We start from the raw sequence: 25,130 nt of genomic DNA on the forward strand, positions 1-25,130 counted from the left end.
CCCTCTCTCTCTCTGTCCCTCTCTCTCTCTGTCCCTCTCTCTCTCTGTCCCTCTCTCTCTCTGTCCCTCTCTCTCTCTGTCCCTCTCTCTCTCTGTCCCTCTCTCTCTCTCTGTCCCTCTCTCTCTCTCTGTCCCTCTCTCTCTCTCTGTCCCTCTCTCTCTCTCTGTCCCTCTCTCTCTCTCTGTCCCTCTCTCTCTCTCTGTCCCTCTCTCTCTCTCTGTCCCTCTCTCTCTCTGTCCCTCTCTCTCTCTGTCCCTCTCTCTCTCTGTCCCTCTCTCTCTCTGTCCCTCTCTCTCTCTGTCCCTCTCTCTCTCTGTCCCTCTCTCTCTCTCTGTCCCTCTCTCTCTCTCTGTCCCTCTCTCTCTATATATATATATATATATATATATCTCTGTCCCTCTCTCTCTCGGTCCCTCTCTCTCTCTGTCCCTCTCTCTCAGTCCCTCTCTCTCTCTCTGTCCCTCTCTCTCTCTGTCCCTCTCTCTCTCTGTTCCTCTCTCTCTCTGTCTCTCTCTCTCTCTGTTCCTCTCTCTCTGTCCCTCTCTCTCTCTGTCCCTCTCTCTCTGTCCCTCTCTCTCTCTGTCTCTCTATCTCTCTGTCTCTCTCTCTCACTCTGTCTCACTCTCTCTCTGCCCCTCTCTCTCTCTGTCTTTCTCTCTATCTGTCTCTCTCTCTCTGTCCCTCTCTCTCTCTCTGTCCCTCTCTCTCTCTCTGTCGCTCTCTCTCTCTGTCCCTCTCTCTCTCTGTCCCTCTCTCTCTCTCTCTCTGTCCCCCTCTCTCTCTGTCCCCCTCTCTCTCTGTCGCTCTCTCTCTGTCGCTCTCTCTCCGTCGCTCTCTCTCCGTCGCTCTCTCTCTGTCCCTCTCTCTCTCTGTCCCTCTCTCTCTCTGTCCCTCTCTCTCTCTGTCTCTCTCTCTGTCTCTCTCTCCCTTTCTGTCCCTCTCTCTCTCTGTCCCTCTCTCTCTCTGTCCCTCTCTCTCTCTGTCCCTCTCTCTCGCTGTCTCTCTCTCTCCCTGTCTCTCTCTCTCTCTCTGTCCCTCTCCCTCTCTGTCCCTCTCCCTCTGTCCCTCTCTCTCTCTGTCTCTCTCTCTCTGTCTCCCTCTCTCTCTCTGTCCCTCTCTCTCTCTGTCTCTCTCTCTCTCTGTCCCTCTCTCTCTGTCTCTCTCTCTCTCTGTCTCTCTCTCTCTCTGTCCCTCTCTCTCTCTGTCCCTCTCTCTCTCTGTCCCTCTCTCTCTCTGTCCCTCTCTCTCTCTGTCCCTCTCTCTCTGTCCCTCTCTCTCTCTCTGTCCCTCTCTCTCTGTCCCTCTCTCTCTCTGTCCCTCTCTCTCTCGCTCTCTCTCTGTCCCTTTCTCTCTATGTCCCTCTCTCTCTCTGTCCCTCTCTCTCTCTGTCCCTCTCTCTCTGTCTCTCTCTCTCTCTGTCTCTCTCTCTCTCTGTCCCTCTCTCTCTCTGTCCCTCTCTCTCTCTGTCCCTCTCTCTCTCTGTCCCTCTCTCTCTCTGTCCCTCTCTCTCTGTCCCTCTCTCTCTCTCTGTCCCTCTCTCTCTGTCCCTCTCTCTCTCTGTCCCTCTCCCTCTCTCTGTCCCTCTCTCTCTGTCCCTCTCTCTCTCTGTCCCTCTCTCTCTCGCTCTCTCTCTGTCTCCCTCTCTCTCTCTGTCCCTCTCTCTCTCTGTCTCTCTCTCTCTCTGTCCCTCTCTCTCTGTCTCTCTCTCTCTCTGTCTCTCTCTCTCTCTGTCCCTCTCTCTCTCTGTCCCTCTCTCTCTCTGTCCCTCTCTCTCTCTGTCCCTCTCTCTCTCTGTCCCTCTCTCTCTGTCCCTCTCTCTCTCTCTGTCCCTCTCTCTCTGTCCCTCTCTCTCTCTGTCCCTCTCCCTCTCTGTCCCTCTCTCTCTGTCTCTCTCTCTCTCTGTCTCTCTCTCTCTCTGTCCCTCTCTCTCTCTGTCCCTCTCTCTCTCTGTCCCTCTCTCTCTCTGTCCCTCTCTCTCTCTGTCCCTCTCTCTCTGTCCCTCTCTCTCTCTCTGTCCCTCTCTCTCTGTCCCTCTCTCTCTCTGTCCCTCTCTCTCTCGCTCTCTCTCTGTCCCTTTCTCTCTATGTCCCTCTCTCTCTCTGTCGCTCTGTCTCTTTCCCTCTCTCTATATGTCCCTCTCTCTCTCTGTCCCTCTCTCTCTGTCCCTCTTTCTCTCTGTCACTCTCCCTCTGTCGCTCTGCCTCTCTGTCCCTCTCTCTCTCTGTGCCTCTCTCTCTCTCCCTCTCCCAAACTAATGCCACTGCCCCGCTCTACCCCATAGCTCTGTAACAATCCGAAACTAATCTCACTGCCCTGCTCCCTCCCCAAAGACCTGTATCAAACCCAAACTAATCACACTGCCCCACTCTCTCCCATCGCCCTGTATCAATCCCAAACTAATCACACTGCCCCACTCTCACCCCATAGCCCTGTATCAATCCCAAAACGAATCCCCCTGTCCGCTCTCTCCCCATAGCCCTGTTTCAATCCCCAAACTAATCCCACTGCCCCGCTCTCTCCTCATAGCCCTGTATAAATCCCAAACTAATCACACTCCCCTGCTATTTCCCGATAGCCCTGTATCAATCCCAAACTAATCACACTGCCCCGCTCTCTCCCCATAGCCCTGTAGCAATCTCAAACCAATCACACTGCCCCACTCAATTCCCATAGCCCTGTATCAATCCCCAAACTAATCCCACTGCCCCGCTCACTCCCCATAGCCCTGTATCAATCCCAAAATAATCCCACTGCCCCGCTCAAACCCGAGAGCACTGTATCAATCGCAAACTAATCCCACTGTCCGCTCTCTCCCGATACCCCATATCAATCCCAAACTAATCAAAATGCCCCGCTCTCACCCCATAGCCTTGTATCAATCCCCAAACTAATCCCACTGCCCCACTCTCTCCCCATAGCTCTGTTTCAATCCCAAACTAATCCCACTGCCCCATTCTCTCCCCATAGCCCTGTATCAATCCCAAACAAATCACACTGCCCCACTCTCTCCCCATAGCCCTGCATCTATCCGAAACTAATCCCACTGCCCCGCTCACTTCCCATAGTCCTGCATCAATCGCAAACTAATCCCACAGCCCCGCTCTCTCCCCATAGCCCTGCATCAATCCCAAACTAATCACACTGCCCCGATCTCTCCCGATAGTCCTGTATCAATCCCAAACTATTCCCAATGCCCCGCTCTCTCCCGATAGCCCTGTATCAATCCCAAACTAATCACACTGCCCCGATCTCTCCCGATAGTCCTGTATCAATCCCAAACTATTCCCAATGCCTCTCTCTCTCCCGATAGCCCTGCATCAATCCAAACTAATCTCACTGCCCCACTCTCTGCCCAGAGCCCTGCATCATTCCCAAACTAACCCCACTGCCACGTTCTCTCCCCATAGCCCTGGGAGTGTTTGATGGGACAGTGTAGAGGGAGCATTACTCTATATCTAACCCGTGCGGTACCTGCCTTAGGAATGTTTGATGGGACAGTGCAGAGGGAGCTTTTCTCTGTATCTAACCCGTGCAGTACCTGCCCTGGGAGTGTTTGATGGGACAGTGTAGAGGGAGCATTACTCTATATCTAACCCGTGCTGTGCCTGCCTTGGGAGTGTTTGATGGGACAGTGTAGAGGGAGCTTTACTCTGTATCTAACCCGTGCAGTACCTGCCTTGGGAGTGTTTGGTGGGACAGTGTAGAGGGAGCTTCACTCTGTATCTAAGCGTGTTGTTCCTGCCCTGGGAGTTTTTGATGTGCTGGTTTAAAGAGAGCTTTACTCTATCGATTCTCTAGCAATCCTTGACAGATTGCAAGTCCGCGGATTCAGCGCATACACAGTGCAGACGGAAACATGCAACTTGCGGGGCCTCTACCAAGGCCTAAGTTGTTGATACGGAGACCATGATTTCAGATCCATTATCTTTGCTTGATGTAATCCTTCACTCCTGTGTATAAGACAGTGAGTCTCACGGCCTAAAATGCATTCAAATCTCAGTAAGAATACCCAGAATAGACTTTAATTGTCTTTTATTTGCTTCATTTTTCTAAGGTGTACCCAGATATCTGCAGACCAACATTCATCCACATGTGAATCTCTCCTCTGCATTATTCAAATCACGGGAACACTTTTGTTTAATCTACCGAGGTTCAGTATTGAAACATGCCAGGAGATCCAGGCATGTTTTGATAAAGCAGACTGACAATGAGTTCAGTGGGGAAATTTAGCAAACAACAGGCCGATTTTAATATGATAAGGCAGGATCTGTCCAAAGTGGGCTGGGAACAGCTACTTGACAACCCTCTGTCTCAGTCCCAAACTAATCTCACTGCCCTGCTCTCTCCTGTTAGCCCTTTATCAACCCCAACGTAATCCCAGTGCCCCGCTCTCTCCCCATAGCCCTGTATCAGTCCACAGCCTAATCCCACTGCCGCGCTCTCTCCCCATAGCCCTGTATCAATCAGCAAACTAATCCCACTGCCCCGCTTTCTCCCCATAGCCCTGTATCAATCACCAAACTAATCCCACTGCCCCGCTCTCTCCCCATAGACCTGTATCAATCCCAAACTAATCCCACTGCCTCGCTCTCCCCCCATAGCTCTGTCTTGATCCCAAACTAATCCCACTGCCCTGCTCTCCCCCATAGCCCTGAAACAATCCCAAACTAATCCCACTGCCCCACTCTCTCCCCATAGCCCTGCATCAATCCCAAAATTTTCCCAATGCCTCTCTCTCTCCAGATAGCCCTGCATCAATTCCAAACTAGGACAAATAAAATTAGAGAGTTAATTGCGTGGCTCAAAGACTGGTGTGGTAGAAATGGGTTTTGCTTCCTGGGCCACTGGCACCAGTACTGGGGCAGGAGGGAGCTGTTCCGTTGGGACGGGTTTCACTTGGCCAGTGCTGGGACTAGAGTCCTTGCGGATCATATAACTAGGGCTGTAGAGAGGGCTTGAAACTAACTAGCGGGGGGGGAGGTTCCTAGAGAGCAAATAAAAAAATGACAACAGAGAAGGTCATAGACTTAGGTAGCAGTGGGGAAATTAAAAACCAGAGCGTGTCAGGAAGGGGCAGAAGATATGGAGTAAAAGGTAAAGTAATAAAAAGGGCAATAGCAGGAAATAAGTGTCACAAAACATCTTTGAAAGTTCTCTATCTGAATGCACGTAGCATTCGTAACAAAATAGATGAGTTAATGGCACAAATAAGTACATATGGGTATGATCTTGTGGCCATTACAGAAACATGGCTGCAGGGTGACAATGCCTGGGAATTAAACATACCAGGTTATTTAACGATCAGGAAGGACAGGCAGGAAGGAAGGGGAGGTGGGGTGGCTATGTTAATAAAGGAAGGAATCACTGTAATACAGAGAAATGATATTGGGTCAAAAGATCAGGATAATGAAACAGTTTGGGTGGAGGTAAGGAATAATAAGGGGAAAAAACATTAGTGGGCGTAGTCTATAGGCCTCCGAACAGTGGCAACTCTGTTGGACGGAGTATCAATCAGGAAATAGTTGAGGCTTGTAATAAGGGAACATCTATAATTATGGGGGATTTCAACTATCATATTAATTGGGCAAATCAAATTGGGCAGAGCAGCCTTGAGGATGAGTTCATTGAATGTATTAGGGATGGGTTTCTTGAGCAGTATGTAACTGAACCGACCAGGGGGCAAGTAACCTTAGATCTGGTCCTGTGTAACGAGACGGGATTAATTAAAAATGTCCTAGTAAAGGATCCCCTTGGAATGAGTGACCATAACATGGTTGAATTCCATATTCAATTAGAGGGTGAGAAGGTTGGATCTCAAACAAGCGTGCTAAGCTTGAATAAAGGAGACTATGAAGGTATGAGAGCGGAATTGAGTAGAGTGGATTGGGAAAATAGATTAAAGGGTAAGACGATACATGATCAGTGGTGTACATTCAATGAGTTATTTTACAACTTCCAAAAAATATATATTCCACTGAGAAGAAAAGGGTGTAAAAGAAAAGACAGCCATCCGTGGCTAAGTAAAGAAATTAAGGATGGTATTTGACTAAAAACAAGGGCATATAAGGTAGCCAAATCTAGTGGGAGGGTAGAGGATTGGGAAAACTTTAAAAGACAGCAAAAAATAACAAAAAGATTGATCAAGAAAGGGAAGATAGATTATGAAAGTAAATTAGCAAAAAATATAAAAACAGATAGTAAGAGTTTTTACAGGTATATAAAAAGAAAAAGGGTGGCTAAAGTAAATGTTGGTCCCTTAGAGGATGAGACCGGGAAATTAATGGTGGGAAATATGGAGATGGCAAAAACACTGAATGAATATTTTACATCAGTCTTTACAGTAGAAGACACTAAGAATATCCCAACACTGGACAAACAGGGGGCTAAAGGGGGGGAGGAGCTAAACACGATCAAAATCACTAAGGAAGTGGTACTCGTAAAATAATGGGACTCAAGGCGGATAAATCACCTGGACCTGATGGCTTACATCCGAGGGTCTTGAGGGAAGTGGCGGTAGGGATTGTGGATGCATTGATAATAATTTTCCAAAACTCCCTGGACTCGGCAAAGGTCCCAGCAGACTGAAAAACTGCTAATGTAACACACTTATTTAAAAAGGGCAGTAGACAGAAGGCTGGAAACTATAGACCGGTTAGCCTAACATCTGTGGTAGGTAAAATTTTGGAGTCCATTATTAATGAGATAGTAACAGGACATTTGGATAATCATAATTTAATAGGACAAAGTCAGCATGGTTTTATGAAGGGGAAGTCATGTTTGACAAATTTGCTGGAGTTCTTTGAGGAAATAACGTATAGGGTGGATAAAGGGGAACCAGTGCACGTAGTATATTTAGTCTTCCAAAAGGCATTTGACAAGGTGCCACACAGAAGATTATTGCTTAAGATAGTAAATCACGGGATTGGGGGTAATATTCTGGCATGGATAGATGATTGGCTATCTAAGAGAAGGCAGAGATTTGGGATAAATGGTTAATTCTCAGACTGGCAATCAGTAACTAGTGGTGTTCCGCAGGGGTCAGTGCTGGGTCCCCAACTCTTTACAATCTATATTAACGATTTGGAGGAGGGGACCGAGTGTAACATATCAAAGTTTGCAGATGACACTAAGATGGGAGGGAAAGTAGTGAGTGAGGAGGACATAATAAACCTGCAAGGGGACATCGACAGGCAAAGTAAGTGGGCAGAGATTTGGCAGATGGATTACAATACTGGAAAGTGTGAGGTTATGCACTTTGGTAGGAAAAATCGTAGAGCAAGTTATTACCTTAATGGCAAGAAACCTGAATGTACTGAAGTACAAAGGGATCTGGGGGTCCTGGTGCACGAAACTCAAAAGGTTAGTATGCAGGTGCAGCAAGTGATTAAGAAGGCCAATGGAATGTTGGCTTTCATTGCTAGGGGGATAGTATATAAAAATAGGGAGGTATTGCTTCAGTTGTACAAGGTATTGGTGAGGCCGCACGTGGAATACTGCGTACAGTTTTGGTGTCCGTACTTAAGAAAGGACATACTTGCTCTCGAGTCAGTACAAAGAAGGTTCACTCGGTTAATCCCGGGGATGAGGGGATGGACATATGAGGACAGGTTGAGTAGTTTGGGACTCTACTCATTGGAGTTCAAAGAATGAGAGGCGATCTTATTGAAACATATAAGATTGTGAAGGGGTCGGATCGGGTGGATGCGGGGAAGATGTTCCCGATGATGGGTGAAACTAGAACTAGGGGGCATAGTCTTAGAATAAGGGGCTGCTCTTTCAAAACTGAGATGAGGAGGAACTACTTCACTCAGAGGGTGGTAGGTCCATGGAATATGCTGCCCCAAATAGCTGTAGAAGCTACATCATTACATAAATTTAAAACAGAAATAGACAGTTTCCTAGAAGTAAAGGGAATTAAGGGTTACGGGCAGCGGGCAGGAATTTGGACATGAGTCTAGGTTCGGATCAGTCATGGCCCTGTGGGTAGCGGAGCGGGCCCAGGGGCCGTGTCGCCTGATCCTGCTCCTATTTTGTGTGTCTAATTCTGTTAGATTCAGGAGATGGTTCTGTGATAGTGGATTGGCGGTTAGGATCAGATCAGCCATGATCTTATTGAATGGCGGAGCAGGCTCGAGGGGCCGATTGGCCTACTCCGGCTCCTATTTCTTATGTTCTTATGTTCTTATGTAAACTAATCTCTCTGCCTCACTCTCTGCCCATAGCCCTGTATCAATCACCAACTAATCCCACTGCCCCGCTTTCTACCCATAGCCCTGTATCAATCACAAACTATTTCCACTGCCCTGCTCTCTCCCCATAGCCCTGTGTTATATCCAAACAAATCCCACTGCCCGCTTTCTCCCCATAGCCCTGTGTTATATCCAAACAAATCCCACTGCCCGCTTTCTCCCCATAGCCCTGTGTCATATCCAAACTAATCCCACTGCCCCGCGCTCTCCCCATAGCCCTGTATCAATCCACAACTTAAGCCCACTGTCCTGCTTTCTCCCCATAGCCCTGTGTTATTTCCAAACATATCCGACTGCCCCGCTCTCTCCCCATAGCCCTGTATCAATCCCCAATGTAAGCCCACTGCCCCGCTTTCTCCCCATAGCCCTGTGTTATATCCAAACAAATCCCACTGCCCCGCTCTCTCCCCATAGCCCTGTATCAATCCCCAACGTAAGCCCACTGCCCCGCTTTCTCCCCATAGCCCTGTGTTATATCCAAACTAATCCCACTGCACCGCTATCTCCTCGTAGCCCTGTATCAATCCCAAACTAGTCCCACTGCCCTGCTCTCTCCTCTAGCCCTGTATCAAACACAAACTAATCCCACTGCCACGCTCACGCCCCATAGCCCCGGATCAATCCCAAGCTTATCCCGCTCCTGATCACTATCCAGTGACCTCTGTGTTAGAGAGAGGGGAAATCAGCCAGGATTCCTGCTCCTGATCACTGTCCAGTGACCCCTGAGTTAGAGAGATGGGAAATCAGACAGGGTTCCTGCTCCTGATCACTGCCCAGTGACCCCTGGGTTAGAGAGAGGGGAAATCAGCCAGTGTTCCTGCTCCTGATCACTGCCCAGTGACCCCTGGGTTAGAGAGAGGGGAAATCCGCCAGGGTTCCTGCTCCTGATCACTGCCCAGTGACTCCTGGGTTAGAGAGAGAGGGAAATCAGCCAGGGTTCCTGCTCCTGATCACTGACCAGTGACCCCTGGGTTAGAGAGAGGGGCAATCAGCCAGGGTTCCTGCTCCTGATCACTGCCCAGTGACTCCTGGGTTAGAGAGAGAGGGAAATCAGCCAGGGTTCCTGCTCCTGATCACTGTCAAGTAACACCTGGGTTAGAGATAGAGGGGAAATCAGCAAGGGTTTGTGCTCCTGATCACTGTCCAGTGATCCCTGGGTTAGTGCGAGGGGAAATCAGCCAGGGGTCCTGCTCCTGATCACTGCCCAGTGATCCCTGGGTTAGTGAGAGGGGAAATCAGCCAGGGTTCCTGCTCCTGATCACTGCCCTGTGACCCCTGGGTTAGAGAGAGAAGGAAATCAGCCAGGGTTCCTGCTCCTGATCACAGCCCAGTGACCCCTGGTTAGAGAGAGAGGGAAATCAGTGAGGGTTCATGCTCCTGTTCACTGCCAAGTGACACCTGGGTTAGAGAGAGAAGGAAATCAGCCAGGGTTCCTGCTCCTGATCACAGCCCAGTGACCCCTGGTTAGAGAGAGAGGGAAATCAGTGAGGGTTCATGCTCCTGTTCACTGCCAAGTGACACCTGGGTTAGAGAGCGAGGGGAAATCAGCCTGGGTTCCTGCTCCTGATCACTGTCCAGTGACCCCTGTGTTAGAGAGAGAGGGGAAATCAGCCTGAGTTCCTGCTCCTGATCACTGCCTAGTGACCCCTGGGTTACAGAGAGAGGGGAAATCAGCCAGGGTTCCTGCTCCTGATCACAGTCCAGTGACCCCTGGTTTAGAGAGACAGGTGATATCAGCCAGGGTTCCTGCTCCTGGTCACAGCCCAGTGACCCCTGGGTTAGAGAGAGAGGGGAAATCAGCCAGGGTTCATGCTCCTGATCACTATCCAGTGACCCCTGTGTTAGAGAGTGGGGAAATCAGCCAGGGTTCCTGCTCCTGATCATTGTCCAGTGACCCCTGGGTTAGAGAGAGACGGAAATCAGCCAGGGTTCCTGCTCCTGATCACTGCCCAGTGACTCCTGGGTTAGAGAGAGAGGGAAACCAGACAGGTTTCCTGCTCCTGATCACTGCCCAGTCACCCCTGGGTTAGAGATAAAGGGGAAATCAGCCAGGGTTCGTGCTCCCGGTCACTGCCCAGTGACCCCTGAGTTAGAGAGAGGGGAAATCAGCCAGGGTTCCTGCTCCTGATCACTGTCCAGTGACCCCTGGGTTAGAGAGAGGGGAAATCAGCTCGGGTTCCTGCTCCTGATCACTGTCCAGTGAGCCCTGGGTTAGAGAGAGGGGAAATCAGCCAGGATTCGTGCTCCTGATCACTGTCCAGTGACCCTGGGTTAGAGAGGGGGGAAATCGGCCCGGGTTCCAGCTCCTGATCACTATCCAGTGACCCCTGAGTTAGAGAGAGTGGGAAATCAGCCAGGGTTCATGCTCCTGATCACTATCCAGTGACCCCTGGGTTAGAGAGAGAGGGAAGTCAGCCAGGGTTCATGCTCCTGATCACAGTCCAGTGACCCCGGAGTTAGATCGAGGGGGAACCAGCCAGGGTTCCTGCTCCTGATCACTGTGCAGTGACACCTGGTTTAGAGAGAGAGGGGAATCAGCCAGGGTTCCTGCTCCTGATCACTGCCCAGTGACCCCTGGGTTAGAGAGACAGGTGAAATCAGCCAGGGTTCCTGCTCCTGATCACAGTGCAGTGACCACTGGGTTAAAGAGAGAGGGGAGATCAGGCAGGGTTCATGCTCCTGATCACTATCCAGTGACCCCTGGGCTAGAGAGAGGGGAAATCAGCCAGGGTTCCTGCTCCTGATCAATGCCCAGCGACCCCTGGGTTAGAGAGAGGGGGAATCAGCCAGGGTTGCTGCTCCTGATCACTGCCCAATGACCCCTGAGTTAGAGAGAGGGGGAATCAGCCAGGGTTCCTGCTCCTGATCGCTGTCCAGTGAGCCCTGAGTTAGAGAGAGGGGAAATCAGCCAGGGTTCCTGCTCCTGATCGCTGTCCAGTGAGCCCTGAGTTAGAGAGAGGGGAAATCAGCCAGGGTTCCTGCTCCTGATCACTGCCCAGTGACCCCTGGGTTAGAGAGAGGGGGAATCAGCCAGGATTCCTGCTCCCTGTCCAGTGACCCCTGGGTTAGAGAGAGGGGAAATCAGCCCGGGTTCCAGCTCCTGATCACTATCCAGTGATCCCTGAGTTAGAGAGAGTGGGAACCAGCCAGGGTTCATACTCCTGATCATTGTCCAGTGACCCCTGGGTTAGAGAGAGGGGAGCTCAGCCAGGGTTCGTGCTCCTGATCACTGTCCAGTGAGCCCTGGGTTTGAGAGAGAGGTGAAATCTGCCAGGGTTCCTGCTCCTGATCACAGTCCAGTGACCCCTGGGTTAGAGAGAGAGGGGAGATCAGCCAGGGTTCACGCTCCTGATCACTATCTAGTGACCCCTGGGTTAGAGAGAGGGGAAATCAGCCAGGGTTCCTGCTCCTGATCACTATCCAGTGACCCCTGGGTTAGAGAGAGAGGGAAATCAGCCAGGGTTCATGCTCCTGATCACTATCCAGTGACCCCTGGGTTAGTGAGTGGGGAAATCAGCCAGGGTTCCTGCTCCTGATCACTGCCCAGTGACCCCTGGGTTAGAGAGAGAGGGAAATCAGCCAGGGTTCATGCTCCTGATCACTGTCCAGTGACCCCTGGGTTAGAGAGAGGGGAAATCAGCCTGGGTTCCTGCTCCTGATCACTGCCCAGTGACCCCTGGGTTAGAGAGACATGTGAAATCAGCCAGGGTTCCTGCTCCTGATCACAGTCCAGTGACCCCTGTGTTAGAGAGAAACACACAGAAACACAGAAACCCCACAGTGCAGATAGAGGCCATTTCGGCCCATCGAGCCTGCACCGACACATAACCCACCCGATCCCCGTAACCCCATGTATTTAACCTCCCTAACACTAAGGGTCAATTTATCATAGCCAATCATCCTAACCCGCACATCGTTGGACTGTGGGAGGAAACCGGAGCACCCGGAGAAAACCCACGCAAACACGGGGAGAATGTGCAAACCCCACACAGACAGTCACCCGAGGCCAGATTCGAATCAGGATCCCTGGTGCTGTGAGGCAACAGTGCTATCCACTATGCCACCGTGCCGCCCGGAGAGAGGGGATTTCAGCCAGGGTTCATGCTCCTGATCACTGCCCAGTGACCCCTGGGTTAGAGAGAGAGGGAAATCAGCCAGGGTTCCTGCTCCTGATCACTATCCAGTGACCCCTTGGTTAGAGAGAGGTTAAATCAGCCAGGGTTCCTGCTCCTGATCACAGTCCAGTGACCCCTGGGTTAGAGAGAGAGGCGAAATCAGCCAGGGTTCCTGCTCCTGATCACAGTCCAGTGAGCCCTGGGTTAGAGAGAGAGGGGAAATCAGCCAGGGTTCATGCTCCTGATCACTGCCCAGTGACCTCTGGGTTACAGAGAGAGGGAAATCAGCCAGGGTTATTTAAATCATGTTGCGAGAAAGGGAAATAGTTTGTGCCCCAGTTTGTACCTCAGAGTCTGAGAGACGGAGGGAGCGGCAACAGAAAAAGAGGAAACAACATCTCCAAAAACTGATCCCAGCTCATCTCCAAGGCTGGGGATAGATAACCTCGCCGCCTTCTTAGGAAGTTTAACCACTTTATTCACTTTCTGATTGGAGCTCCGTTTGGAATTAGACTTTAGTTTGTCGGATGTTTAACGACAGCATTGAAGGGGGAAAGAGAAACTTGGAGCAACTTCTTCTGTCAAAGCTGCAGTGAGACTTGAAAGAATTTAAAGATTTTTAATGAACATTTCACCAAAAATGAGTGTAAGAAACACTTTCTCCCCCTAAGTTTCGAGCATGATTTTGGAAGAGACTGAAGCAAAAGCCAATTTTCCCCTCATCTAAACAAGTTTCAACCAGGTCTTGAAGTCCAAATGCTCTGAAATGGTTAAAATGTTTTCAAATTGAAATATATCAAGATTTGATTTTGAGTGATTGCCTGAAGTGAGTAGCTTTACACAAACATGCAATCATGGTGTTGAGGAGGGGGAAGGTAGGGGAGGATTTGTAGGAGTTACATATTACTTTTTAATGACTTTTTAAAAATATACCATTAAGACATTTAGGAAGAGAACCAAGAAAGGGGAAAAACACAAACCATTTTATAATGTCTGTCATTCGATAGTCCTAACAAGTCGCAGGAATAACGTAAATATAGATATCCTCTTATACATTTAGTGGAGTGTTAATTGAAGCAAGAGTTATGTAATGATGTATAAAAATTGCCGGAAGCTAATTTAGAAGAAACCACTCTTTGTTTATTGAGAGAGACACAGAAAATACTTTGATTAAAGTGATAACGTACACTTCGATTTGGTTTGAATGTTTGAAATAGGAGATTAAAATTTGTGAGTATAATGAAGTTTGTATCCTGCTTTTAATTGCGAAGTACCTAAAATAATTCAACACTCCTTGTGACAAGAGCAGGGATTAATATTGTGGAGAATGTTTGAGAGAAAAACATTAGAAGCGAAATTGGTAAATTATAAATCTTTATGTCAACATATCAGTAAACATTTGCAAGTCAGTCTGACTGGTTTTGCTGTCCAAGAAGAAAAACAATTGTTTTTTTCTGTTAAGTCATAGCTTTGCCTGCTTTTTGTTTATAATTCAGTGACACAAATTGTGTGTATATTTGTAAATTGTAAAGTAACAGCAATAAATCACATTTCTGTGACATTCTTTATGCCTTAAACGATTCAATTTGTGGCTCGGAATCTAGAAGCTTCTTTACCTGAAAGGTTTGAATGGTTAAAGTTGTTCTCAGCTATCAAAAGCTTTTTGCGACATTCCTGCATTGTGGAACAGTATGATGTCTTTGCAGAGACAGGAATCGCATGGTTGAATGGAGGTTTTTCTGATCTGTTGCATCCTGTGTAGATCAGAAACAGGTAAAGGTGTTCATAGTAAACAGCCCAAGACAATGAAATGCTGAAAAATTGTCTGGCCAATGTCAGAGATTTCAAGCACAGGACATGTGGAATATACAAAACCCCATAGCCCTGCATCAATCCCAAACTAATCGCAATGCCCCGCTTACTCCCCTAGCCCTGTATCAATCTCAAACTAATGCCACTGCCCCGCTCTCTCCCGATAGCCCTGTATCAATCTCAAACTTTTCCCAATGCCTCGCTCTCTCCCGATAGGCCTGTATCAATCCCAAACTAATCCCACTGCCCCGATCTCTCCCGATAGCCCTGTATCAATCCCAAACTAATCCCACTGCCCTGCTTTCTCCCCATAGCCCTGTATCAATCCCAAACAAATCCCACTGCCCCGCTCTCTCCCCATAGCCCTGTATCAAACCCCAATGTAAGCCCACTGCCCTGCTTTCTCCCCATAGTCCTGTATCAATCCCAAACTAATCACACTGCCGCGCTCTCTCCCCTTAGCCCTGTATCAATCCCAAACTAATCCCACTGCCCCGCTCTCTATCCATAGCCCTGTATCAATCCCCAAACTAATCCCACTGCGCCGCTCTCTCCCCATAGTCCTGTATCAATCCCAAACTAATCACACTGCCGCGCTCTCTCCCCTTAGCCCTGTATCAATCCCAAACTAATGCCACTGCCCCGCTCTCTCCAGATAGCCCTGTATCAATCCCAAACTTTTCCCAATGCCTCGCTCTCTCCCAATAGCCCTGTATCAATCCCAAACTAATACCACTGCCCCGCTCTCTCTCGACAGCCCTGTATCAATCCCAAACTAATCACACTGACCTGCTCTCTCCCCATAGCCCTGTATCAATCCCAAACTTTTCCCAATGCCTCGCTCTCTCCCGATAACCCTGTATCAATCCCGAATTAATCACACTGCCCCGATCTCTCCCAATAGCCCTGTATCAATCCCAAACTAATCCCACTGCCCCGCTCTACCCCATAGCCCTGTAACAATCCCAAAATAATCCAACTGCCCCGCTCTCTCCCCATAGACCTGTATCAATCCCAAACTAATCACACTGCCCCGCTCTCTCCCCAAAGCCCTGTATCAATCCAAACTAATCACACTGCCCCACTCTCACCCCATAGCCCTGTATCAATCCCAAAACTAATCCGCCTGCCCGCTCTCTCCCCATAGCCCTGTATCAATCCCCAAACTAATCACACTGCCCCGCTCTCTCCCCATAGTCCTGTATCAATCCCAAACTAATCACACTGCCGCGCTCTCTCCCCTTAGCCCTGTATCAATCCCAAACTAATGCCACTGCCCCGCTCTCTCCAGATAGCCCTGTATCAATCCCAAACTTTTCCCAATGCCTCGCTCTCTCCCAATAGCCCTGTATCAATCCCAAACTAATACCACTGCCCCGCTCTCTCTCGACAGCCCTGTATCAATCCCAAACTAATCACACTGACCTGCTCTCTCCCCATAGCCCTGTATCAATCCCAAACTTTTCCCAATGCCTCGCTCTCTCCCGATAACCCTGTATCAATCCCGAATTAATCACACTGCCCCGATCTCTCCCAATAGCCCTGTATCAATCCCAAACTAATCCCACTGCCCCGCTCTACCCCATAGCCCTGTAACAATCCCAAAATAATCCAACTGCCCCGCTCTCTCCCCATAGACCTGTATCAATCCCAAACTAATCACACTGCCCCGCTCTCTCCCCAAAGCCCTGTATCAATCCAAACTAATCACACTGCCCCACTCTCACCCCATAGCCCTGTATCAATCCCAAAACTAATCCGCCTGCCCGCTCTCTCCCCATAGCCCTGTATCAATCCCCAAACTAATCACACTGCCCCGCTCTCTCCCCATAGCCCTGTATCAATCCCCAAAATAATCCCACTGCCCCGCTCACTCCACATAGCCCTGTATCAATCCGAAACTAATCCCACTGCCCCGCTCACTCCCGAGTGCCCTGTATAAATCCTAAACTAATCCCACTGTCCCGCTCTCTCCCGATAGCCCTGTATCAATCGCAAACTAATCCCAATGACCCGCTCTGTCCCCATAGCCCTGTATCAATGCCAAACTAATCACGCTGCCCCAGTTTCTCCCAATAGCCCTGTATCAATCCCAAACTATTCCCAATGCCTCGCTCTCTCCCGATTGCCCTGTATCAATCCCAAACTAATCACACTGCCCCACTGTCTCCCCATAGCCCTGTATCAATCCCAAACTAATCACACTGCCCCGCTCTCACCCCATAGCCCTGTATCAATCCCCAAACTAATCCCACTGCCCCACTCTCTCCCCAGAGCTCTATCAATCCCAAACTAATCACACTGCCCCACTGTCTCCCCATAGCCCTGTATCAATCCCAAACTAATGACACTGCCCCGCTCTCACCCCATAGCCCTGTATCAATCCCCAAACTAATCCCACTGCCCCACTTTCTCCACATAGCTCTGTATCAATCCCAAACTAATCCCACTGCCCTGCTCTCTCCCCATAGTCCTGTATCAATCCCAAACAAATAACTGCCCCGCTCTCTCCCCATAGCCCTGTATCAATCCCAAACTAATCACACTGCCCCACTGTCTCCCCATAGCCCTGTATCAATCCCAAACTAATGACACTGCCCCGCTCTCACCCCATAGCCCTGTATCAATCCCCAAACTAATCCCACTGCCCCACTCTCCCCAGAGCTCTGTATCAATCCCAAACTAATCACACTGCCCCACTGTCTCCCCATAGCCCTGTATCAATCCCAAACTAATGACACTGCCCCGCTCTCACCCCATAGCCCTGTATCAATCCCCAAACTAATCCCACTGCCCCACTTTCTCCACATAGCTCTGTATCAATCCCAAACTAATTCCACTGCCCTGCTCTCTCCCCATAGTCCTGTATCAATCCCAAACAAATAACACTGCCCCGCTCTCTCCCCATAGCCCTGTATCAATCCCAAACTAATCCCACTGCCCCGCTCTCTCCCCATAGCCCTGTATCAATCCCTAACTAATCACACTGCCCCAATCCCTCCCGATAGTCCTGTATCAATCCCAAACTATTCCCAATGCCCCGCTCTCTCCCGAAAGCCCTGTATCAATCTCAAACTAATCCCACTGCCCCGATCTCTCCTCATAGCCCTGTATCAATCCGAAACTAATCCCAATGCCCCGCTCTCTCCCCACAGCCCTGTTTCAATCCCCAAACTAATGTGGAAGTACAGTTTCTCATTTCGACATAAAATGGCTTCCTGAGCATAGAACGAAATCCATTTAAAATTTAAAATGGCCAACAGCATGATTCACTAATCATGTTTCAAGGGAACGAGATAATTTAGGAATGCTATATACATACTCCTTGTTTGTGATAAGCTTAACAAGGAGCCTCCTTTACGAAACAAACAGCCAAGGACATGATAAGGTAAACATCAGCCCACAGGCCCAGTTGGTACAGTGAGAGAACAGAGGGAACAGAGAGATCCCATAATAAAGGATTAGTTAATCTTATCCCAAGGTATTTCCGTTCATTATTCTAACGCAGCCCGGAATACGTTGTTTCAATAATTCGCAAGGTCTGTGCCTTTGTAATCAGTTATGATTCAATACTATGTCATGTGGCATAGAAAGCCTGTTTTGCTTCTGTACTGTATAAATATACTACAACTCCTGTATTACGTGGAAGAGGTCTGATGTAGCCCTTGTCTACACAAATCTTCCCTTGCAAGCAAATAAAGCCTGTTGTTAACGATACTTTGTGTTTAAGAGTCTTACTCGGGAGTCGAGACTTCGACAGTATAACTTGGAGGTTCCACCGAGATCGCTTGCTGCCTTTCGGTAAATCACGGACAAGGGCATCGTGAATCTCTAATGACAGATCTTGAATGGCCACAGTGATTTTTTCACATAAAAGAATTTCTCATTCGATATTATGTTGGTGTGGTCTGTTTCTTCCGACGGGAGTACTGCGATCTAGTTAAGACTCATGTTTTAGAGTTGAGTTGAATTCTGTAACATTTGCTTCTTTTATTGTTGACCACTGAAGGGAGGAGAATACTGACAACTCAAGTCTTTAAAGAAAAAGTATCGGGCAAAGAAGGCAAAAGGAAAGTCGACAGGGCTGAGTCGCAGACAGATAAGGTACCAAATTAAAACTGCAGTATCAAGGGTGGGTCCCTTGATCAAGGGTGGGTCCCTTGAGCTGGGGCTGAGTCCCGCGGCAGAAAGTATCGTTTGAGAATTGTCACTGTAATTTTTTAAGATCTGTATTATCAGGCTCAGGATTTTTCTCCATTGAGATACCTTCTACGAGGGTTCAAGCCCCTCGCAATAAAGCATAAGGATTCTATATTGTTTTCCATTTTTGTTGACTATTGACAACATTAAGACAGAAAACTCTCACATAAAGTATAAGTTAAACGTTAAGGACTCAGCTTGTAGTGGCGTACAACGCAAACTGAGAATTGGCTATTTGTTTAGTTTAAAGTATAAGATAAATGTCTGAATATTTGGTCTGTTTGCCTGTTTGGGCAGCTGCATTGCTTATCTTTTCTTTGACGGTTGTTATTACTTGTTATTTTTCATCACTTGTGGTCCTTTGGACAGTCAGTAATAATCGTGAGGGGGTAAGGGGTGAAACTTGCGATCTAGAAGAAGAGAGCCTAGTTTAAAAAAAAAACACACCAAACAAACTAAGATGGGAGCTGCACAGAGCAAGATCCCAGAAAAGGGAACTCCCGCTTCTTATGTCTTTACCTACTATGGTCAGATATCCACAAATGATTTACCTAAGTGGGCTAGATGGACAAAGAAAGATAGACACCCTTTCCCCGTGGATGGTACATTCAATCTAGATAGAATCACGTGTCTAGAAAACTGCCTAGCAGGCAGAGACCCACGTAGAAGGGGTGCAAAATCAATAAATTGGTCTGCCTTCTCAGACTGGAAAAGGGAAGCAGAAAAACGTAAAGAGCGCAGCATATTAACTAGCAAAATTGAGAACAAAAATAAGAAAAGAGATCTAATGAATAAATTGACTAAACAAGAAGAGATTACACTAATGCCTTTAAGACAAATCCCGAAGCCCACCGCCCCTCCTTGTGAATATCCTCCCCTTCCCACGACTCATTCCAGTAATGACGAGGATGAGGGATGGTTCAGAAGACCAGCCCCACCTCCTGACTACGAAGCACAACAACCAGCCGCACCAGCTGCTGAACCACCTGACCCCGGTGCTGCAAGGCAGGAGAACAGACCCAACACTAGGTCTGTGACTGCCAGTCAATCAAACCAAGGAGGAGCTGAACGAATTGGTGCTTTTCCACGCAGACGTTTCCCCAATGTCCACAATGTTGACGGAGCTCCAGTCGCTGTCCACCGCTCATGGACAGCTGGTGTGCTTAGGACAATAATTCATGAATTACCCGATCCCACAGAGAACTTAGAAAAGGCAATTAATGAACTCAAAAGTATCATTATCTGCCACCAGCCCACCATTGTGGATGTTGACCAGCTATTTAGAGCTTGGTTAAAAGATACCAAATACCGCCTTTTGACGGAAGGCGTAGGCCAGGATAGGTTTCAGCTTTTCGAAAACCATAGAACAAATCAAGGCTGGAATCCAGAAACCTTACCTGATGATGCATTCTGGACTGAATTGTACAGAATAATGCATGTCAAATTCCATAAAAAGGATGAATTGGACAAAGATAATTGAGACAACTCACAAAAGGGATGAAGACGTTGAGGATTATATGGAAATAATGGAAGCGGTTATGGGACAGCATTCGGGTATGACAAAAGAAAATGATCAAATCCCTTTAATTAATGCCCTTGTAAACGGCCTCAGAACAGAACTTAAGGAACCGTTGACTTTAGTTTGCCTTGACTGGAGACATAAACCCATTCCTGAATTGACACAAATCTTGAAAGGAATACAGGAAAGGAATAAAGATCAAAAGAATAAAGTTTCTTTGTTAATGGAGCAAGCAGCTTCTCCAGCCCCGACCACCCAGACTAATATTTACTACCAGGGTCAGAACAGGGGACGAGGTAGAGGATATAACAGAGGTAGATTCAGAGGCAGGGGTAGAGGTGGTGGTGGCAGGGGCCAGTGGAACGGAGGAGGAAATACAAGCACATGTTTTAATTGTGGTCTGATTGACCACTGGAAAGCCAATTGCCCTTACCCAACACCGCACAATCAAGGTTGGGAAGGTACACCCAACAATATGAGTACCCAAGCCCAGCTTCACAATCGTCCGCAGGCAAATTTCACTACAGGGAATCCTTGGGAAACTCAAAATACGGGAGTGCAAAATTATTCAGCATGACGCAGAGACGCAGCCCCAGACGTTAACCACCTCCTGCAGTTACCCTTAGTGTCAGTAAATGCTAGAGAGGAGCCATATCTGTCTATACAAATGCAGGGCAAGAGCGTTCTCTTTCTCGTCGACACAGGAGCTACTCGTTCCATATTGACAAAGCAATATGCCAGAGGAACCCCGTGTACTGAACAGAATGTCTCATGTATAGGGCTCTCCGGATCTTCACAAACTATGACGTGGTCGCAACCACTAGAGATACAAGCAGATAATTCCCATGGCCAACATGTCTTTCTCCTATCAGAGGAAGCCCCTATGAATCTCTTGGGAAGAGATTTGTTGTGCAAAATGCAAGCAACAATAATTTGCTCAGAGAAGGGATTACAGGTGTATATACCTACTGACAGATGCACCATGTATCCCTTACGCGAATGCTCCCCTCAAGTTATCCCACGGGAGACGGAGCAACTGCTCGATCAGATCCCGCCACAGGTATGGTCCAGTCACACAAATGAAGTTGGCAAAATGCTAACTGCTCAGCCATACAAGATCACATTAAAGCCAGCCGTTCGATTGCCCCGTAGACCGCAGTACCCGATCTCAGCAGCAGCTGAACAAGGAATTCAGCCTGTCATTAACTCTTTGTTGGAGCAAGGAATAATTGTCCCAACCCAGAGTCAATGCAACACTCCAATTTTTCCGGTAGAAAAGAAAGAAAGTGGAAGGTGGAGACTTGTGCAGGATCTTAGAGCAGTGAACGAATCAGTATTACCCGTTTATCCAGTTGTGCCAAATCCTGCCACTATCCTGACCAGTATTCCCTATCCACCAAGATTCGCAATTCCTGTTCGCATTTACATTCAAAGGAACACAGTACACTTGGACGAGACTCCCGCAGGGCTACACAGAAAGCCCCACAATTTTTTCACAAAGCCTGAAACGCGATTTAGAAGACATACACTTTACCGGAGGGTCCACGCTTATCCAATACATCGATGATTTGCTGATAGCTTCACCTGACGCACAGTCATGCCAGACTGACTCGCTTATCATGCTACGCACCCTAGCGGCAAAAGGACATAGGATATCACGTTCTAAGCTGCAGTTTGTGTCAGAGACAGTACAATATTTGGGACATGAACTTTGATGCAAGAAAGAATTAAAGCCATTTGTGAGGCACCCTTGCCTACTACTAAACAGCAATTGAAACATTTTCTCGGCATGTCAGGATACTGTAGGCAATGGATCATGGGATATTCAGATCTGGTACGCCCACTGCTAGATATCTCCGCACCCACAGGGGAAGATCCTCTCGTCTGGAGTAAAAAGGCAGAAGACGCCTTTGAAAATGTTAAACAAGCCCTTACATCAGCTCCAGCATTAGGGCTACCAGACTATCAGAAACAGTTTAACCTTTTCGTCCATCATAAATCGGGTTTTGCTCAATCTGTCCTGACTCAATCCCACGGGGATAAACAGCGACCCTTAGCGTATTTCAGTACTCAATTAGATCCCGTTGCACGTGGGTTGCCTGGATGCCTGCCAATTCTAGCTGCTGCCTATTACGCTGTACAACAGGCTCAAGGCATCACGCTTAATCACCGAACTGTTTTGTTTGTACCACATTCAGTGGAAGTACTGTTATCAAAATACGCCACTCAGCATCTAACATCAGCCCGTAGCAGCAAATGTGAGGTTGAACTGTTATCCAACTCCAATCTCATAATTCAAAGATGTTCAGTTTTGAATCCAGCCACGCTGCTACCCACAGAAGAGGACGGTATCCCACACTGCTGTGACACGGTTACCCAGTTGGCTACTAAGCCCCGAACAGATTTATCTGGAACTCCTGTTCCTAATAGTGACTTGGTATTCTACGTAGATGGATCGGCCCTTAGGGATGATAAAGGATCACCTAGGGCTGGGTATGCCGTTTCTGATGATCATTCAGTCATGGAGGCGCTCTCACTACCTCAATCATTTTCAGCGCAACAAGCAGAACTCTTCGCTCTTACCAGAGCTTGTATATTGGCTACTGATCAAACTGTTAACATTTATACTGACTCCAGGTATGCTTTTGGAGTTGCTCACGATTATGGACAGATCTGGAAATTAAGGGGATTTCTAACTTCCTCAGGATCAACTATTAAGAATGCCGAGCAAATCAATAATCTTTTAAAGGCTCTAGTGTGCCCCACTAAGATTTCAGTTATTAAATGTCAGGCTCATACAGACAGTCAGGATCAGATATCCTTGGGTAACGAGCGATCAGATAGAGCTGCTAAATCAGCCGCTCTGTCAGATACAGGGCCACTGGTCTCAGCCTTTGTTTTGCGTCAACAGAAATCAGATAATGACCCACCTTCTATTAATGATGTTTTAGCCTTTCAGCCACAGGCTAACCCGGACGAAGTGTTAGCTTGGGCAAGGGATTTTTGCTTTAAAACGCCTGAAGGAGTATGGGTTCACCATGACGGCCGCATGGTGGCTCCAAAATCTTTACTTCCATGGATTGCCCGATGCGTTCATGTGTTCACGCATGCGGACAAAGGGGGGATGGCAGACTATATTAATCAAACATGGTATGCACCAGGTATTTCGGCAATTGCAAAACAAATCAGTGAAAGGTGCACCATTTGCCAGGAAATGAATCCAGGCAAGACAGAGAAGGTACAAGCTGCCTCCCACCCAAATCCACCAGGCCCTTTCGTACATTTACAAATGGATTTTATTGAATTACCTCCATGTTTAGGATTTAAGTATGTGTTAGTAATTATAGGTATGTTTTCAAGATGGGTTGAAGCTTTCCCATGTAAAAAGAATGATGCTGTAACAGTAGCAAAGTGCTTGTTAAAAGAAGTCATACCCAGGTTTGGAATACCTATGCAGCTTTCAAGCGACAGAGGATCGCATTTCACTGGAGCAATTATAAAAGAACTATGTAAAGCTTTGCAGATTAACCAGCATTTTCACTGCAGTTATCATCCACAATCCGCAGGACTGGTGGAAAGACATAATGGAGTGCTGAAGAATAAACTTTCTAAACTTTGCAATGAAACTGGACTTAAATGGGTCGAACTATTACCCTTAGCATTGATGATAATGCGAGCAGCAACTAACAGGACAAATGGACTGTCTCCATATGAGATTGTTATGGGACGACCCCTAAGGCTGCCATTCTCAGCACCATTTACGGTGAAACAAATGGACATTCATAAAATGGACGAGACTATGCTAAACTATTGCATTGCATTAACTAAATGTATTTCCAGCTTTCACCAACAGGTAAAAGAAGCTCAAACGAGTCCAGCAGAGGGAAAGTGCCACGACTTGAAACCAGGAGATGACGTCTACGTGAAGGTTTTTAAAAGGAAGAACGGTCTACAACCACGCTTCGAAGGACCATATCAAGTGCTCCTGACTACAAACACAGCCGTAAAAGTCAAGGAAAGATCTTCCTGGATTCACGCATCCCACTGCAAGAAGGCACCGAATAGAGACAATTGAATTTTGAAAGACTCTAACAATGAAGACGTTACTTATATTTTGTATACTAATCAGACTACTGAGTCTAATATGCCAAGGAGATGGGGAAAGATCCCGAAAGAAACGAGAATTACACGTGAATACCTACCTGTATTGATGGTTGACCTTATCTAAGATCGTCTTTCGTTTTTGTTTATTCTTAGTGTTTGGGCGTGTATTCTTGTAGGGGTTGAATTGTGTTTGATTGGATTTCAGGTTTATGTCTTTGTGAAGTTCTGCAGCTTATGTTAGCCTGCAGTGTTCTAATTTCCCTGCAGGCTAATATAAGCTGCAGAACTTCACAAAGACATAAACCTGAAATCAAATCAAACACAATTCAACCCCTACAAGAATACACGCCCAAACACTAAGAATAAACAAAAACGAAAGACGATCTTAGATAAGGTCAACCATCAATACAGGTATATCTCGAGGATGGTTCAAAACAGAAGTCGGTATCCTTGGCTAAAATCTAAATTTGGTATGAGGACCGAAAAAAAAGGGTTAATTTCAGTTATGTTGTCCTTGTAAGGACAAAAGGGAAGAATGTGGAAGTACAGTTTCTCACTTAGACACAAAATGGCTTCCTGGGCATAGACTAAAAACTTAAATGGCCGACAGCATGATTCACTAACCAGTCTCTAGGGGATGAGACAAGTTAGGAATGCTACATACGTACTCCTTATCTATTATAAGCTTACAAAGAGCCTCATTCACCAAACAATTAGCCAAGGACATGATAAGTTAAACATTGGCCTACAGGTCCAGCTGGTATAGTGAGGGAACAGAAGGAACAGAGGGATCCCATAATAAAGGATTAGTTAATATTATCCCGAGGTATTTCTGTTTGCTATTCTAACGCAGCCCGGAATACGCTGTTTCAATAATTCGCAAGGTCTGTGCCTTTGTAATCAAGTATGATTCCATACTATGTCATGTAGCATAGAAAGCTTGGTTTGTTTCTATACTGTATAAATATGAACAACTTCTTTATTTCTTTGAAGAGGTCTGATGTAGCCCTTGACTACACAACTCTTCCCTTGCAAGCAAATAAAGCCTGTCTATAACGATACATTGTGTTTAAAGAGTCTTACTTGGCAGTCGAGACTTCGACACCCCCAGTCTCTCTCTCTCTCTCTCT

General features: G+C 47.4%; 1 long non-coding RNA gene across 2 annotated transcripts in view; it reads left to right on the top strand.

Annotated features, from left to right (window-relative positions):
- LOC147093185 (uncharacterized) overlaps positions 1 to 24,183 on the top strand; it is a 51,524-nt gene extending 27,341 nt beyond the window's left edge. Inside the window, exons 2-3 of one of the 2 annotated variants that reach the window (XR_015074680.1) lie at positions 18,187 to 18,281; positions 23,737 to 24,182. This is a non-coding gene — a long non-coding RNA (uncharacterized LOC147093185). Of the gene's footprint in view, positions 1 to 18,186; positions 18,282 to 23,736 lie in introns of both variants that reach the window. The other variant, XR_015074681.1, reaches the window with a different exon arrangement.
- The last annotated feature ends 947 nt before the right edge of the window (positions 24,184 to 25,130 follow it).

This window comes from Somniosus microcephalus, unplaced genomic scaffold (assembly GCF_052327205.1).
Source record: "Somniosus microcephalus isolate GS21.2 unplaced genomic scaffold, FLI_Smic_1.0 unresolved_chr1, whole genome shotgun sequence".
NCBI lineage: Eukaryota > Metazoa > Chordata > Chondrichthyes > Squaliformes > Somniosidae > Somniosus > Somniosus microcephalus.